The 17180-nt window shown below is 37.3% G+C and overlaps 1 pseudogene; it reads right to left on the bottom strand.

Annotated features, from left to right (window-relative positions):
• Window positions 1-9236: 9236 nt before the first annotated feature.
• Window positions 9237-17180, bottom strand: part of LOC102485194 (fructose-bisphosphate aldolase B pseudogene) — a 23366-nt pseudogene continuing 15422 nt past the window's right edge.

The raw sequence follows: 17180 nt of genomic DNA on the forward strand, positions 1-17180 counted from the left end.
AGTCATACTCCAAGTATCACGGAGTGAAATATGGCTCTCTTATCATCTCTCCAAAATGGGGAGCTGCAGACTCCTAACATTATTCATTAGCCACATTATTCACCTCTGAGTAACAGCCATGAAATCCATCTCAAAAGAGGAAGAGTCATATACAATAAAAACTTGGCATCTGTACTATAATTCTTTTTCCCTATGATTGCCAGAATCTCTGTAAGTCATCTTTATTTACCATCTCAAGTGCACTTAAATCTGCTGAATCATTTAGCCCAAGTGGCAGAGAGTCTTGCAAAGCAGTCTAGATTTACTCTAGAGCCTTCCTTTTCTTTAATCCCCATTGAAATTGAGCAGCTATGTGAGTTACTTAGACATAGATTGGAGTAGCACACTCCCAATACATTCTGTGTCACTTGTAAAACTCAAGTGAGAGCTGTAGGTCCCAGTAACTTGCAGCAACACTGAGTGTAAGTGGGGGCAATGACTGGTCTTCTACTCTTGAATAATTTTCCAGATATGCTTCAGATAATCAGACTCCTAGAAATTTCATGATGGTAAGACTCTAAGTTATCATGAATTTATATTCTTATGGAATCCATGTATCTTACAATATACTTGCCATCTTTTGCTTCTCTAGTCTAATCAGTAATATGTTATCAATGGAATGGACCATATTTCTATAGGATGACCAGATGATTAAGATATTGGGACCAGCAGATAGCATCATGGTTACATTGCTGGATTTCCACATAGCTGACCATGGTTCGAGTCCTGGACCTGGTGGCTCAAAATTCATGCTGGGCATGTGTGTATGTGTGTGCCCAAGATCCCAAGAGGAGAATGTAGGAGAAGGGATTGTGGCATGGCCATCCCCCTGGTGGTGATTTCTCACTTTCTGTCTCTCGTGCGAGCGCACACACCCCATAGCAAAAATCTCTCTCTAAAAAATAATAATAATATTAAGATATCTGTAGACTAAATTGGGTTGAGGAGCAGAAGAGTTGACATAATTTTGAGGTGAGACAGGACAGATGCAGTTTTGTTCATTCTGAATGAGAATGAACTGTGGCTAATGATACTTTCAAATTGGTATAGAAAACAAAATCGTTTGCCAAAACTGTAGCTGTGTATTAGATGCCAGGTGTTGTGTTGATTTGCTCCAGTTAGATACCACAACAGGAGAAACAGCTGTAGCTATTCTCACCAGGTGGTTAAGTTTAATTCTCCAATATCCATCTACCACCTGCAAGTAGGCAGGTAAAATGAGGATGTCATAAAAAAATCACCATATTGGAGCCAGCACATGGTGTGATGGTTAAAGTGCTGGACTCCCACATGGTAGCTTGAAGTTCAAGCCCTGGACTCAGTGCTTGAAAAATCACACTGAGCACATATGCATGTGTACATAAAATCCTGAGAGGATAATGGAGAAGAAAGGATTGCAGGGTGGCCATCCCCTGGGAGGGAATGATTTTTCACTTTTCATCCTTCTCTCTGAGAGCACACGATCCCTATGGCAAAAACCTCACAATGCAGTGGATAAACCCTGTGCATAAGGAAACTAGAATCTCACATGGCTGACTATGGTCTTAGTCTCAGCTCTGGTGACTTGAAAAATATGTAGGGCATATGTGTGTGCATGTCTAAAATCTTGATGAGATGGAGAAATGGAGGAAGAAGGATTGTAGCATGATCACAACCCACTGGCTTGTCTCTCTCTCTCTCTCTTTATCTCTGGTGAGTGAATGTACCCTTTGGCAGTTAAAAAAATCACCATGTTGTATTTTTCAAGTCTCTGATGCTGGTACTAATATATTTAGCTTCCTAAATTACAGGGTATTTTTGGTTTTCTGCTTTGATGGGTAGAGAAAGTTCCAGAGGCCCCATTTGACTCTTTCTACCATTATATTTTTTATTCCAGTATCTGTGAATGTGGCAATATAAACCAGTTGATGAGTATGTCTATTTCAATTTATATATCTAGAAACCAAGCAAATAACTAATGAATCGGTCTGAGGAGAAATATACATGGAACAAAACTCCATTTATCACAACTGTTATGGCCTCCTACTTTGGCAAACTATAATGCAATGACATTTTGGAGGTTTTAGGTTATCCATGAAAACAAGATACTCCCACCACTCCAGATTTGGTTTGACATTGAGACTAATGACATCACTTACACATTAGGAGGGTATGAAAAGATTTATTATTCATATAATTAAGTCTTCTGAGTGGGATATGGCAAGCCTCCCAACCTGTTCTGGAAATGCCTTGAGGGAACAAGGAAACTGCCTTGTTTGTTTGTTTTTCACAGATTTACCATTTATTTGTGGCAAAAAACAGAAAAATCTAGTCTCTTGGTAATTTTCAAGTATATGTTTTTTTTAACTATAGCCACCATATTGTACAATAGATCTCTTGAACATTTTACTCCTACTTAACTGAAATTTGTATCTTTTAACCAATATGTCTCCAACCTTTCCCTCCTACCCCGTCCTCTGGTAACCACCATTCTACTTTCTACTTCTTTTTTTTTTTGGAGAGGTTTTCGCTATAGGGCGCGTGCACTCGCCAGACAGAGAGAGACAGAGAGACAGAAAGTGAGAAATCATCCCCCATGGGGGATGGTCACGCCGCAATCCCTTCTCCTCCATTCTCCTCTTGGGATCTTGGGCACGCATGCACAAGCACCCGGCGTGAGTTTTAAGCCACTGGGTCTGGGACGCGAACCGTGGTCGACTACGTGGGAATCCAGCGACATAGTCATTACGCTACTCTCTACTTCTAGGAGCTTATCATTTTTAGATTCTACTTATTAGTGAGAATATGTGGTTTTTGTCTTTCTGTACCCGGCTTAATACACTTAACATAGTGTCTTCTAGTATCATCCACATTGTTACAAATGACAAGATTATCTTTTCTTTTTTTTTCTTTCTTGCTTTTTAAAAAAATAATTATTTTAATGCTGAATAATGCTCCATTGTGTAAGCATACTGCAGTTTCTTTACCCATTCATTCACTGATGGACACTTATGTTGTTTCCATATCATAGTTATTGTGAGTAATGAGTGCAGAGAGCTCTTTGACATATTGACTTAATTTCCTTTGGATGTATGCCCTATAGTGGGATTGCCTTATTTTTAATATTTTGAGGAAACTTCATACTGTTTTCCATAATGACTGATGTAGCTTGTGGTCTTTTTAAAAAATATTTTAGGATTATTTTTTTAAATTTAATTTTATTCATTGTCATTTTTTATGTTTTAGTTTTTTGAAGTTGACCAGAGAGAGACAGTGAGAGAGAAGGAAAGTGAGAAAGCAAGATGCCAGGTCCGGGACTCGAACCGTGGTCAGCCATGTGGGAGTCCAGCCACCTTAACCACCATGCCACCTGCCGGCCTTGTGGTCTTTATGGTGGCTAGAAGGTGAGGATTACTTTCATATGATTTGAACTTCCTGTTGGTGCCAAGGAAGGGAACACCTTTTCTTTCCTATCAGGTTTCACAGATTCAGGGAAAAAGAGGAAAAGAAAGGCATAAGGCCTAAAAGTCATCCATAAATATTAAAAAGTGGAGTCAGATTCTATTACATTGGGTCTCTGGAAGTTGGAATCAGCTAATCTCTCAAAAGCCTGAGATTATATATTCTCTACTACACACTTTTTCTTTTAAAAGAAGCTCGAAAGAATATTTAAGACTTTTTTGTGGCCATATTACAAGGTTTATTCCTGTGGGAACCTGGTATCTCCTTCAGTCAAGAAGCTCTGGGTCTTAGGACCAGCAGTTAGCATAATGGCTATGTTGCTGGACTCCCATGTAGTCGACCGCGGTTCACATCCTGAACCCGGTGGCTTAAAACTTACGCCGGGCGCGTGTGCGTGCGTGCCCAAGATCCCAAGAGGAGAATGGAGGAGAAGGGATTGCGGTGTGGCCATCCCCCCGGGGGGTGATTTCTCACTTTCTGTCTCTCTGTCTCTGTCTGTCTGTCTGGTGAGTGCATGCGCCCTATAGTGAAAACCTCTCAAAAAAAAAAAAAAAAAAGAAACTCTGGGTCTGGTTTAGGTCTGGAAACTGGGTGGGATGTCTGTTTTCTTTCCTTTATTCAGTTTTCTGCTCATAGGGTCTTGAGTTACTTTGTGGTATATAAATTGAAATATTAGATTGATAGTAATTTAGTGGAGAACTTGTTTTATTTCTAAGGAATCCTTGGCCAGTTAACCGTAGTGAAGATCATTTCAGGTTAGATTGTTCTGATTATGACTTTTCCCTGCTGTTCATTATGGTGATTGATCTCTGTTGTCTCTGGTGGTTCAGTGCTGCCATGTGGCTCCTGTCATTTTGGTTTCCCATCATTGCCATTGATATCAGAGAACGCATCTCAACAATGATGTTTCCCTATCATCCAGAGACTAGAGAGGCTACATCTCTACCACAGAGTTTTCTACATATGCTGATACTCATTCTCTAATGTATTTTTCTTTTCTTTTTCTTTTTCTTTAAGAGATTTTCGCTATAGGGTTTGTGTGCTTGCCAGAGAAACAGAGAAAGTCAGAGAGACAGAAAGCAAGAAATCACTCCTCACGGGGGATGGCCATGCTGCAATCCCTTTTCCTCCATTCTCCTCTCTGGATTTTGGGCATGCACACATATGCACCTGGCATGGGCTTCAAGCCATGGGTCTGGGATTCAAACCAGTAAAGTGCATGCAAATACAGTGAAGTAACCATTATGCTATCTGCTGGTCTCTTTTATGTATTTCTTGACATCTTAGATGGGACGTCCTCTGAGCTCTTTTGGGGGATAGAGGTGGGTGTACAAAATGAATTTGTTAAATCCATTTCATAAATGTTTGTATTCTTTCTTCTAATTATGCTAGGAGGTTCTGTCCTCTTGGCTTCATTAAGTTAGGCCATAATATATTTGAGAATTTTTAGTTAAGTAACCAAAAAGTTGTTAGAGCCACTTCTCAGCTTCTTGAGCTAAAAATATTTCTGATTGGTGTACCCCTATCAATAAATTCAATATAGTCTACCTTTTAAAAAATTATCTTTGGAGGCTAGCAGAAGGTGCAGTGTTGGTCCATATGGCCAACCACAGTTGGAGTCCTGGCTCCGGTGACTTGAAGAATCACACTTGGTGCGTATGTGTTCACTGGGATTCCGGGAGGAGAGTGGAGGAGAAAGCATTGCAGCATGGCCATGGGGTGGGAAGAGTGGTGGGAGATATATTCCTTTCCCTCTCAGTGCCTCTCTTTCTCTCTCTCTGGTGAGCACATGCACCCTATGCCAAAAACCTCTAAAAAAAATTAACTTTGAGTTACAGTTTAAAAAATACTAAAATTTATACACTTTAAATCTGCACATCAATTTCATTTGACAAATGCATCCAACCATGTAACCACTATTTTAATCAAGGGGTTTCCTTGAGCCCCTTTGTCTGTCCTCTGGGCAACCAGTGATCCAATTTCTATCATGATAGATTATTTTAACCCATTCTACAAAGCCTTTTAAATGGAATCGTACAGTACATACTATTTTTTTTTGTCAGGCGTCTTTTGCTCAGCATAATGGAGTCCATTTCTTTTTATTATTCGGTAGCGTTTCATTGCATGAATATACCACAGTTTGTTTATCCACTCAATAGTCGATTGCCATCTAGGTTGTTTCCAGCTTTTGTATAGTCTAAATAATGCTGCTGTGAACATTCACTTATAAGTTTCGATGAACATATGTTTTTAATTTCTCTTGACTAAATACCTAGAAGTGAAATTGCTGGATTATGGTTGGTACATATTTAAATGTAGAAGAAACTGAATGTAATGTTATATTCTATTCTTAATTTAAGACATTTGAAATCCACGTGCAAATATATTCCTCTGGTTTTTGCAAAATTATATTTGCAAAATCTTGCAATTCTTTTGGAATATATGTCATGTCCTGGGTCTGACTTTCTCGAATGTTTTTTAGGGTCCTTCCCTAATTACAAGTATAGGAGTAATAAGAGGTGGTTGGATTGAAGAATTATCATCTTATGAGGCAAGTTCCTAAAGAGAGGTAAATGAATAAAACCAGTCAAATCAGGAAGAAAGGCCCAGATGAATGGAAAGCTAAGGGCAGAGTATGGATTGTTCAATGCTACTCTAGATTGTTGCCTCAACACAAGACCCAAATCTGGTATTCACCTGAGCACCTCTACTCTGAAGGATGACCTGATATCTTGCTTCCCTGAAAAAATGACCTTCTTATTAATATATAAAATCTCCATGGTCAGTCTTCATTTTAATCTTTTTTATGGAATCCAAGTACCTTTGATGGTTTTCCCCTGAAACCTCCTTCCCCTTTTGTCTTTGATAGAAGTAATCTCTTCCATTCCTCTCACCTTTGAGTATCTTATAATTTGATCCAGAAATATTTGATTTACCCCCGAGTTTCTTACTGCAGCATATTTTTGTCTCTCTTTGTATGCATCTACATTCAAACTTAATGAGTGCATAAATATAAAACAGTTCGTTGAAATAGAATTCTTCCGGTTTCAGCTTTTAATTGAAGCTCCAGATTTCAAGAGCAAAACAAAACCTGCCAAATATCTTAACACCCCAAATAGGCCACCTATTCTGGGTATGCTAAAAAAATTATAAATTTGTCCTTACTTTTAGTAATCATCTTTCCCCAGCATCCAAGAGAATGAAAGTTGAGGTACTGAAGGTATGTTTTTGAGACAGTCGAGACAATGCCCTTGAATTTCCCACCTCATTGTGGCACTAGATGATGGTGCTTTCTTTTCTTTTTACTTCAAACCAAATGAGATGATTTGCCATGTATCCAGTAAAATAAAATGTTAGGATATAAGACCTCCTTAAAGAAAAGAAGTATTAAAACAGGAAGGTATTGTAAATTTAGAAGGATGTTATGCCTGGGAGTGAGTTAAAAGTTTTTCTTGTATTATAAATGTCCTTTTTGTTTATAGGCCACCACAGAAGCCCATGTAGCCAAAATAGCTTGTCTCCTCCTTTTTTTCGAGCATAATATTTTCCTTGGTGATATGTAAAATGATTGTATAAATCACTAGGTTAGTACACAAATTGACAGTAACACATTGTATCATTTTTGGTAATTCATTTACAGATGTTTTGCTCTGTGATTTTTATTTAATATGCAGGATATTAAATAACATGAAAGTAAAAATAATTGATTTTGTGTCTTCCTGTTTACCACTTCCTTTGAATGAAGATCTGTAGCTTCATTTTGTTACTAAGAAAAAGCCCCATTAAAAAAAAAACTTGCAATGATATAGAAACTGATCACCCTTTTTAGCTGTGACAGTTTGTGGGAATCAAAGCAGCAGAAGTTCAGAAGGCCCAATTGCAGCAGCAACTCAAACCAGAGGAGTCCTCTGGTGGCAATGAAGTGTCCAGTGAAAAAGTGAAGTGCCAAGAGAAAAAGAAGCTGCTAGAGGATAAGGAGGAGGATCTGAGCATGTTCTAGATGTCTCCAAGAGCAAACTGTGCAGTGTGCCAACCTTCCAGGTATGAAAGTGGAGGAGCTTCACCCTTAAAAGCAGCAGCTGACTCCTACCTGGGGAGAAGGAGCGTTTGGAGCCTTTTAGTGCCTTCTTTTCCATTTTATTGTACACACGGTGAATTTCTGCTCTGTTACTCAGAATCTGGACTCATTTGTTTGGCATGAAAAACACTGAACTACTGGGTCCTGGCTTCCTAGAGTCAATTTAATAAAAATTTCACTTCCATAAATGAGATCTTTTAACATTTAGTACTTTGAAATACTTTCTAAAACGATAATTAAGATTTTTAAAAATAAATAGTTGATTAGACAGGTGCCTTGAATCTCTTTCTCTCTAAGACTGTATAAATCTTGGGCATTATTTTAATGTTTTGTAGCATACAGTATGTTAGATTGATATGGAGTCACTTTCACTTAAAATCACATAGTGATTACATGAATGGTAACATTTGTTATTTTAGGATTAAATTTAGTAATTAGACAATGTTTGGAGGCCAAAATTTGTTCTGAACACTGTTCAGTAAGAAAACTTGGTTGTCAACATTAACAATCAAGTGATCTTACAAATTATTTTCCAGTTTTCCTCTTTTTAAAGAATTATTATTATTATTATTATATATTTTATATAGGGCAGACACTTAACCACCATGCCACCTGCTGGCTCTATTTTCCTCTTTTCATAAAGATAGCCCAGCAGCACTGAACCTGCTTTAATCATCTGGTAGGTGTGTGGGATCTGCCATTAGTCTGAGCTTGTTCTCTCTGTATTGCTACATTCCTTATGTAGTTGACACCCCTCGCTTACGGTCTACCTTGAACCTGTCAGTTTTGAGATTTGAACTAGAAAACCTAGTTCCAAACATGATATATATGTGTCTTAAGACTTAGAACTAATAGAGAAATTCAGAAGGCCAGAAGTTCAGAAGGCCAAATTGCAGTAGTAACTCAAACCAGAGGAGTCTTTTTTGTTTGTTTGTTTATTTTTGTTTTTGTTTTTGTTTGTAGAACATTTTATTTCTTTTTTAGTTGAAGGTGTCGTCTTTACAACCTTCCACTGCTAAAATTGTTTCACATGATATTCTTTGTACTCAGTTTTTGTGACACTTTATTTGCTAACTGTCAGTTGAATGAAGAGCTGATTTTATTTTCAAGCCTTTTATTTTCTTGGGTAGATTTTCTAAAAGTGTGGCAAGAAAACCGTTGTGTAAAATTTTGTCAGATTTTTGATATTCCTACATATATTTCAAAAACTGATTTGTTTTTTCCCTGTTTAAAATTTAACAGGTATTGCATTTCCAGCAGTTCAGATCTAATTTTATTTAATTTCCAGTATTGGTGTAAAGGTCATTCTTTAGCAGCTTTCTTAGATGCCCAAAAGTTCTGGATCCAGGCTAGAGGGCATCAGGTGCTAGTAGGTGTAGCAGGCTGTGAAGAGTGACTGGATGGGGAACCAGCAGTTAGTGTGATGGCTATGTCGCTGGACTCCCACGTAGTTGACCGTGGTTCGCGTCCCGGACCCGGTGGCTTAGAACTCATGCTGGGCTCGTGTGCGTGCGTGCCCAAGATCCTGAGAGGAGAATGGAGGAGAAGGGATTGCGGCGTGACTATCCCCCCTGGGGGGTGGGTTCTCGCTTTCTGTCTCTCTGTCTCTCTCTGTCTGTCTGGCGAGCGCACGCGCCCTATAGCGAAAACCTCTCCAAAAAAAAAAAAAAAAAAAGAGTGACTGGATGAAAGCAGCTCCAGAGTCAGTGTGAGCATACTGTCCATTGACTGCCTGGCAGTTAGCCACAACCCAGTTCATAAAAGCCTCCTGAGTGGCTGTCTTGTTTGCAGCTTTGCCACTCCAGGCATCCGGTGCACTGGACTGCAGGGCAGGTCCATAAGAGAAACTAAGTTTCCAGGGCTTTGGTAGAGGGCAAAGGTTGATAGGATTGAAGTTGAGAGTACCATCCTCTTCACTCATGCCACTAGACAAAAAAGCAGAAGCCAGGCACAGCTGCAGGAATGGTATGATGAAGAGCTGTGACAGTGGCCATGGCCACTTGTTCTGGAGTATACTTCTTGGTGCAGGCATGCTCAGCAGTCACCATGTTTGCTTTATCAGGGTGTCCTCCAGGTAAACATGATGGTCATTCAGGGCCTTATACACAGCAGCCAGAACCTTCTCAGAAACATACTGGCAGTGCTCCAGGTCATGGTCTCCATCAGAAATTACCTCTGGTTCAACAGTAGGGCCCAGCCTATTCTGCTGACAGATGCTGGCATAGTGGGCCAGAGCGTTGGAATTTTCTTAGATAGCAAGGCTTGATGGACACTGGTCAGCAGTCTTCAGCATAGCACGCCACTTCCCAAAGTCAGTACCATCCTTCCTGTACTGAGCACAGTGCTTCGAGAGCCGGTCATTCCCTTGAATGGTGGTTTCTTGGTTTGTTTCTGCAAGGGGGGAGTACATCTCCTTGGTCTAACTTGATTCCCACCACAATTCCTTTTTCTTTGAGGACGTTTCTGAACAGTTTTCCCTAGCTGTCCTTCTGGTGGAGGGTCTCATTAAAGAGAATTACACTCCCAATGCTCTGGTTGATGGAATTGTCTACTGAGAAGAGGATTTCTCCCAACTGCTGGAAGTTCTCTTTGGTATTTTCCACCTTGATCCTCTGCAGGTGGTTTCCCATGGTGCCTACAGAGTCATCTGCAGCCAAGATTCCTTTTCCATGGGCAACAATGCACTGGGCAATCTTGGAGAGCTCCTTCTTCTGTTCTGGGGTGAGAGCTGGGAGTCAGTGCGCAATGGTGACAGGTCTCCTCCCACAGCACAGCTTGGGTGCAGGACTCGGCCTCTCAGGGTCATTTTTTAAGAGTCATTTTTTCCCCTCTGCAATTTATATATTTGATTTTAATGGAAATTTTATTTAAGCTTTAAAATGAAATGTTTAGTATATTTTTTTTGTAATTCATTTATGGATTTAAAATATTCAGTTCTGAAAAGTGATATGAGAAATTCAAAGAGATAGCTAATTTTATCCAATTTGAATCTGTGGAACTATAAGGAATAAGAAAGATACACATTTTTAATTAGTACAAAATAAATGCAAAAAAAATGGCAAGAATCATGGAGTGAATATTTTTATGATACATAGTACTGCAATGATACCTGTACCAGAGTTGCTACTTAGAATTCTAGGCATTTGACAGATAAATAATTGGATGAACTTGATTCTTATCCAAAATATTTGTATATGTAATTTAAACATTATGAATATATATTGGATTTGTAATACAACTATGGTGTTCGCATGTGTTATATGCATAGTAATTATTTCCAATATTTAAATCTGAAACTGGTTAGATTGACTTTTGTAATCTTTCTGGAAATGCTGATAGTTTTCTGTTCATACCCAAGTCTCAATGCATTTCTCCTTGATTTAAAAAAAAATCTTTGTTTTTAATATTTATGATCTTTAAATTACTACTTTACTTTCTGGAAGCAAGGATGATTTGTTTAAGCATATATCTATGCTAGTTTTTAAACAACTATACTACGTCATAAAATTATTTTTAAGTACATGTAATTCATGAGGGGAAATATCTCTCTAAATAATACAAATTGCTTCACTGAATATTGTCAAAGATAGAGCCTTAAATTGTGCTTAGTTTCTTTCTTTCACAATATAATACAAGGGCACTTTTCCAAGGTGAATTAAGAAGAAATGACAAGTAATTTGAAAATCTTATAATCCCTTACTTATAAACTCAAGAGCAAACCCAGTGGGGAAAACTCCATTGGATAGCTATTGTTTGTTCAGATATTCCTTCACTCTGTACCTTTACATTGTTATAAAACCAATGAGACAGCAAAGTGTAGTCAATATATAATAAAATATTCAAATACTTGATACTCCTTTGAGGAAACTGCCTAGTGAGCAACTATATGTCGTGCTAAATGTTACCTGAGGAATTCCAGGAAAATTGAATTTTTGTCTTTGGATTCTTTCCTTTTTGTCTCTTTCTATTGCAGACTCATTTCTGTTTGACTGTTGGGGTTTTTTCCCCTTACTCTTACAGGTACACATTTTAGGTTCTGGAAGTTGGTTCTGCCCTGACTATTCACTGACTATGAGACTGTTGGCTATGATTGGCTACTATACAAAGTCATTAGAAAGTGTGGATTCAAAGACACCACTGTAAATTCCTTGACTACTTACATAGACCTAGAAAATCAATGTTGTAAGAAAAGTCTAATAACCTAATACAAAAACTAGAAAATATAAAAAATATTTGACTACCTCTGCGCACAGTTTTTCAGTTGCACTACAGGCATTTATTACTTCACTGACTTTGTTTTATTTAAATTAATGTCTATTCTTTATATTTTGGACTCTGCGTTTTCTTACGGCAGAAATTATGTCCTCAGAGGCAGCATAGTATGATAATTAAGAGCAGATTCTAGAGACAGACTGCTGAAGTTTAAATCTTTGTCCATCTCAACTAGCTGAGTGACTTTGAGTAAGTTATATAACCCCTCTTTATCTCACCTCGAAGGGTGATTGTCAAAATTATAGGGATAAATATGAACAAGATGCTCATATACATTTTTGGCTAAATGTTGCGTGAATCTTTGCAATTCTGGCATTAATCTTTATGACCTCTGAGTCCAGCATGATATTTAGCACCAAAAAGGTAAACAAACAAACAAACAAACAAAAACCCCACAAAAATCCAAGTGAATTGAGAAATTGAGCTTAAATCTGTATAAAATACAGAAGTTATGCCAGCAAGGGACTTTGAAGTAGTCCCATTTCATTTACCTCATTTCTTTTTCTGGTTCCTCTGTCTTGCTCTAGCCTTATGGCACTTTTCCAAAGCTCAGGCCCTGGTGTCTCACAAAATTTCATTGTATAATCTCTCTCTAGGAAAGATTATCCTTCGGTGACCTTAATAGGATATGTCGAAATTGGAGCTACTTGCCTCCCCCCCACACCCACATTTCATACTCCTTCCTGCCTGACAGAGCTGGATTTTGGCTCTAGCTTTGACCCTGGCACATTTTAACTCCCTCCAGATTGGTTTTAGGACCAAGAGCCCTGCAGAGAGTTGCAATTTGATTTAACTCTCTCTCCATTAAGTCATATCACTCTAGCTTATATCTTGCTCATCAGGATCTGAAAACTTAGGAAAGGAGCCAAACACCTGAAACAGCCTACACAAACCTATTTTGTACTGGAAGAAGTAGACATTTCCAGGAACACACCTGGGATATAGGGCTGACCTTCCCCTGACTGAGATTACAGAATCTACTTCGACAAACAGGAAGAAGTGAGCATTTCATCAGATGATCAGAAACCAGCACAGAAACACAAGAAACATGAAAAAAAAAAAAAAAAAAACAACAGTAAACCAACAACAAGGAAATATCTAGTCCCCAAGGGAACACAATAACCCCTCTTCAACAATCGGCAGCACAAACAAATTTACAGACATGTCTGAAAAATAATTTCAGATATTCATTGTGACAAAACTCAATGAGCTTCAAGAGAAAACTGATTAGTTCTAGGAGACGAGAAAGTCATTCAATGACATGAAGGAGGAATTTCATAAAGAGATAGATACCCTAAAATAAACAAAACCAAATTCCTGAAAAAAAATAATACAATACAAGAAATTTTAAAAAGTATTAATAGCAGATTGAATCATGCAGAAAAAAGAATTTCTGACCTTGAAGACAAAGAGAGGAGCTCAGGAAAAAAAAAGATGAACAGACACAAGAATGCACGTAAACATGGTAAATAGCCACAACATAGAAAGGAAAAAAAATGGGTACTATGAATCATATACATGTACCTCAAAAAACCCCAAAAAACTAGTAGAAAAAAATGTGCATAACATAATGTAACATTCTTTATTGAAGATGAATATGGTAATATCCTTGATTTGATTATAACATACTTGGAACCAGCAGATGGCATAATGGTTACATCACTGTACTCCCACATGGCTGACTGTGGTTCATGTCCTAAATATAGTGGCTTGAAACTTGCCAGGGACTTGTGTGTCCATGCTCAAAATCCTGAGAGAAGAATGGAGGAGAAGGGATTGTGTTATGGCCATCCCTCTCTGGGTGTGTGTGTGTGTGTGTGTGTGTGTGTGGGGGGGTGTTTGTGTGATTTCTTGCTTTCTGTTTGTCTCTTTCTATCCCTCTGGCAAGTGTACGTGCCCTATCGCAAAAAATCTCTCTTAAAAAATATATTATATGCATCCTTTGAAAGGCCATATTGTATCCAACAAAGGTGTACAATAATAAAATGTAAATAAGAAATCATGAAATAAACATTTAAAAAGAATGATAAGTGCTGGTGCTGTTGTGGTGAAAATGGAACACCTCTACGCTGTTGGTAGGAATAATGTAAATTAGTACAACCACGGTAGAGAATTATATAGAATTTCCTCAAAACCCTACATATAGAAGTATCATATAATCCAGCAATTCTACCCTTGGGCATCTAATCTAAGGATAAAAATATGATCAGTTGGAAAAGCCTTGTACATCTGTGTCTATTGCAGCATTATTCACAATTGCTAAGACATAGAATCAATTCAAATGTCCAAGAACAGGTGAATGGTTTGAAAAACTGTGGCTCATATACTCTATGGAATACTACCCAGCCACAAAAAAACAAGGAGACACTGATGTTTGTATATTTGATTTTAATGGAAATTTTATTTAAGCTTTAAAATGAAATGTTTAGTATATTTTTTTTGTAATTCATTTATGGATTTAAAATATTCAGTTCTGAAAAGTGATATGAGAAATTCAAAGAGATAGCTAATTTTATCCAATTTGAATCTGTGGAACTATAAGGAATAAGAAAGATACACATTTTTAATTAGTACAAAATAAATGCAAAAAAAATGGCAAGAATCATGGAGTGAATATTTTTATGATACATAGTACTGCAATGATACCTGTACCAGAGTTGCTACTTAGAATTCTAGGCATTTGACAGATAAATAATTGGATGAACTTGATTCTTATCCAAAATATTTGTATATGTAATTTAAACATTATGAATATATATTGGATTTGTAATACAACTATGGTGTTCGCATGTGTTATATGCATAGTAATTATTTCCAATATTTAAATCTGAAACTGGTTAGATTGACTTTTGTAATCTTTCTGGAAATGCTGATAGTTTTCTGTTCATACCCAAGTCTCAATGCATTTCTCCTTGATTTAAAAAAAAATCTTTGTTTTTAATATTTATGATCTTTAAATTACTACTTTACTTTCTGGAAGCAAGGATGATTTGTTTAAGCATATATCTATGCTAGTTTTTAAACAACTATACTACGTCATAAAATTATTTTTAAGTACATGTAATTCATGAGGGGAAATATCTCTCTAAATAATACAAATTGCTTCACTGAATATTGTCAAAGATAGAGCCTTAAATTGTGCTTAGTTTCTTTCTTTCACAATATAATACAAGGGCACTTTTCCAAGGTGAATTAAGAAGAAATGACAAGTAATTTGAAAATCTTATAATCCCTTACTTATAAACTCAAGAGCAAACCCAGTGGGGAAAACTCCATTGGATAGCTATTGTTTGTTCAGATATTCCTTCACTCTGTACCTTTACATTGTTATAAAACCAATGAGACAGCAAAGTGTAGTCAATATATAATAAAATATTCAAATACTTGATACTCCTTTGAGGAAACTGCCTAGTGAGCAACTATATGTCGTGCTAAATGTTACCTGAGGAATTCCAGGAAAATTGAATTTTTGTCTTTGGATTCTTTCCTTTTTGTCTCTTTCTATTGCAGACTCATTTCTGTTTGACTGTTGGGGTTTTTTCCCCTTACTCTTACAGGTACACATTTTAGGTTCTGGAAGTTGGTTCTGCCCTGACTATTCACTGACTATGAGACTGTTGGCTATGATTGGCTACTATACAAAGTCATTAGAAAGTGTGGATTCAAAGACACCACTGTAAATTCCTTGACTACTTACATAGACCTAGAAAATCAATGTTGTAAGAAAAGTCTAATAACCTAATACAAAAACTAGAAAATATAAAAAATATTTGACTACCTCTGCGCACAGTTTTTCAGTTGCACTACAGGCATTTATTACTTCACTGACTTTGTTTTATTTAAATTAATGTCTATTCTTTATATTTTGGACTCTGCGTTTTCTTACGGCAGAAATTATGTCCTCAGAGGCAGCATAGTATGATAATTAAGAGCAGATTCTAGAGACAGACTGCTGAAGTTTAAATCTTTGTCCATCTCAACTAGCTGAGTGACTTTGAGTAAGTTATATAACCCCTCTTTATCTCACCTCGAAGGGTGATTGTCAAAATTATAGGGATAAATATGAACAAGATGCTCATATACATTTTTGGCTAAATGTTGCGTGAATCTTTGCAATTCTGGCATTAATCTTTATGACCTCTGAGTCCAGCATGATATTTAGCACCAAAAAGGTAAACAAACAAACAAACAAACAAAAACCCCACAAAAATCCAAGTGAATTGAGAAATTGAGCTTAAATCTGTATAAAATACAGAAGTTATGCCAGCAAGGGACTTTGAAGTAGTCCCATTTCATTTACCTCATTTCTTTTTCTGGTTCCTCTGTCTTGCTCTAGCCTTATGGCACTTTTCCAAAGCTCAGGCCCTGGTGTCTCACAAAATTTCATTGTATAATCTCTCTCTAGGAAAGATTATCCTTCGGTGACCTTAATAGGATATGTCGAAATTGGAGCTACTTGCCTCCCCCCCACACCCACATTTCATACTCCTTCCTGCCTGACAGAGCTGGATTTTGGCTCTAGCTTTGACCCTGGCACATTTTAACTCCCTCCAGATTGGTTTTAGGACCAAGAGCCCTGCAGAGAGTTGCAATTTGATTTAACTCTCTCTCCATTAAGTCATATCACTCTAGCTTATATCTTGCTCATCAGGATCTGAAAACTTAGGAAAGGAGCCAAACACCTGAAACAGCCTACACAAACCTATTTTGTACTGGAAGAAGTAGACATTTCCAGGAACACACCTGGGATATAGGGCTGACCTTCCCCTGACTGAGATTACAGAATCTACTTCGACAAACAGGAAGAAGTGAGCATTTCATCAGATGATCAGAAACCAGCACAGAAACACAAGAAACATGAAAAAAAAAAAAAAACCAACAGTAAACCAACAACAAGGAAATATCTCTTCCCCAAGGGAACACAATAACCCCTCTTCAACAATCGGCAGCACAAACAAATTTACAGACATGTCTGAAAAATAATTTCAGATATTCATTGTGACAAAACTCAATGAGCTTCAAGAGAAAACTGATTAGTTCTAGGAGACGAAAAAGTCATTCAATGACATGAAGGAGGAATTTCATAAAGAGATAGATACCCTAAAATAAACAAAACCAAATTCCTGAAAAAAAATAATACAATACAAGAAATTTTAAAAAGTATTAATAGCAGATTGAATCATGCAGAAAAAAGAATTTCTGACCTTGAAGACAAAGAGAGGAGCTCAGGAAAAAAAAAGATGAACAGACACAAGAATGCACGTAAACATGGTAAATAGCCACAACATAGCAAGGAAAAAAAATGGGTACTATGAATCATATACATGTACCTCACAAAACCCCAAAAAAC

This window comes from Tupaia chinensis, unplaced genomic scaffold (assembly GCF_000334495.1).
Source record: "Tupaia chinensis unplaced genomic scaffold, TupChi_1.0 Scaffold147554_1, whole genome shotgun sequence".
NCBI lineage: Eukaryota > Metazoa > Chordata > Mammalia > Scandentia > Tupaiidae > Tupaia > Tupaia belangeri.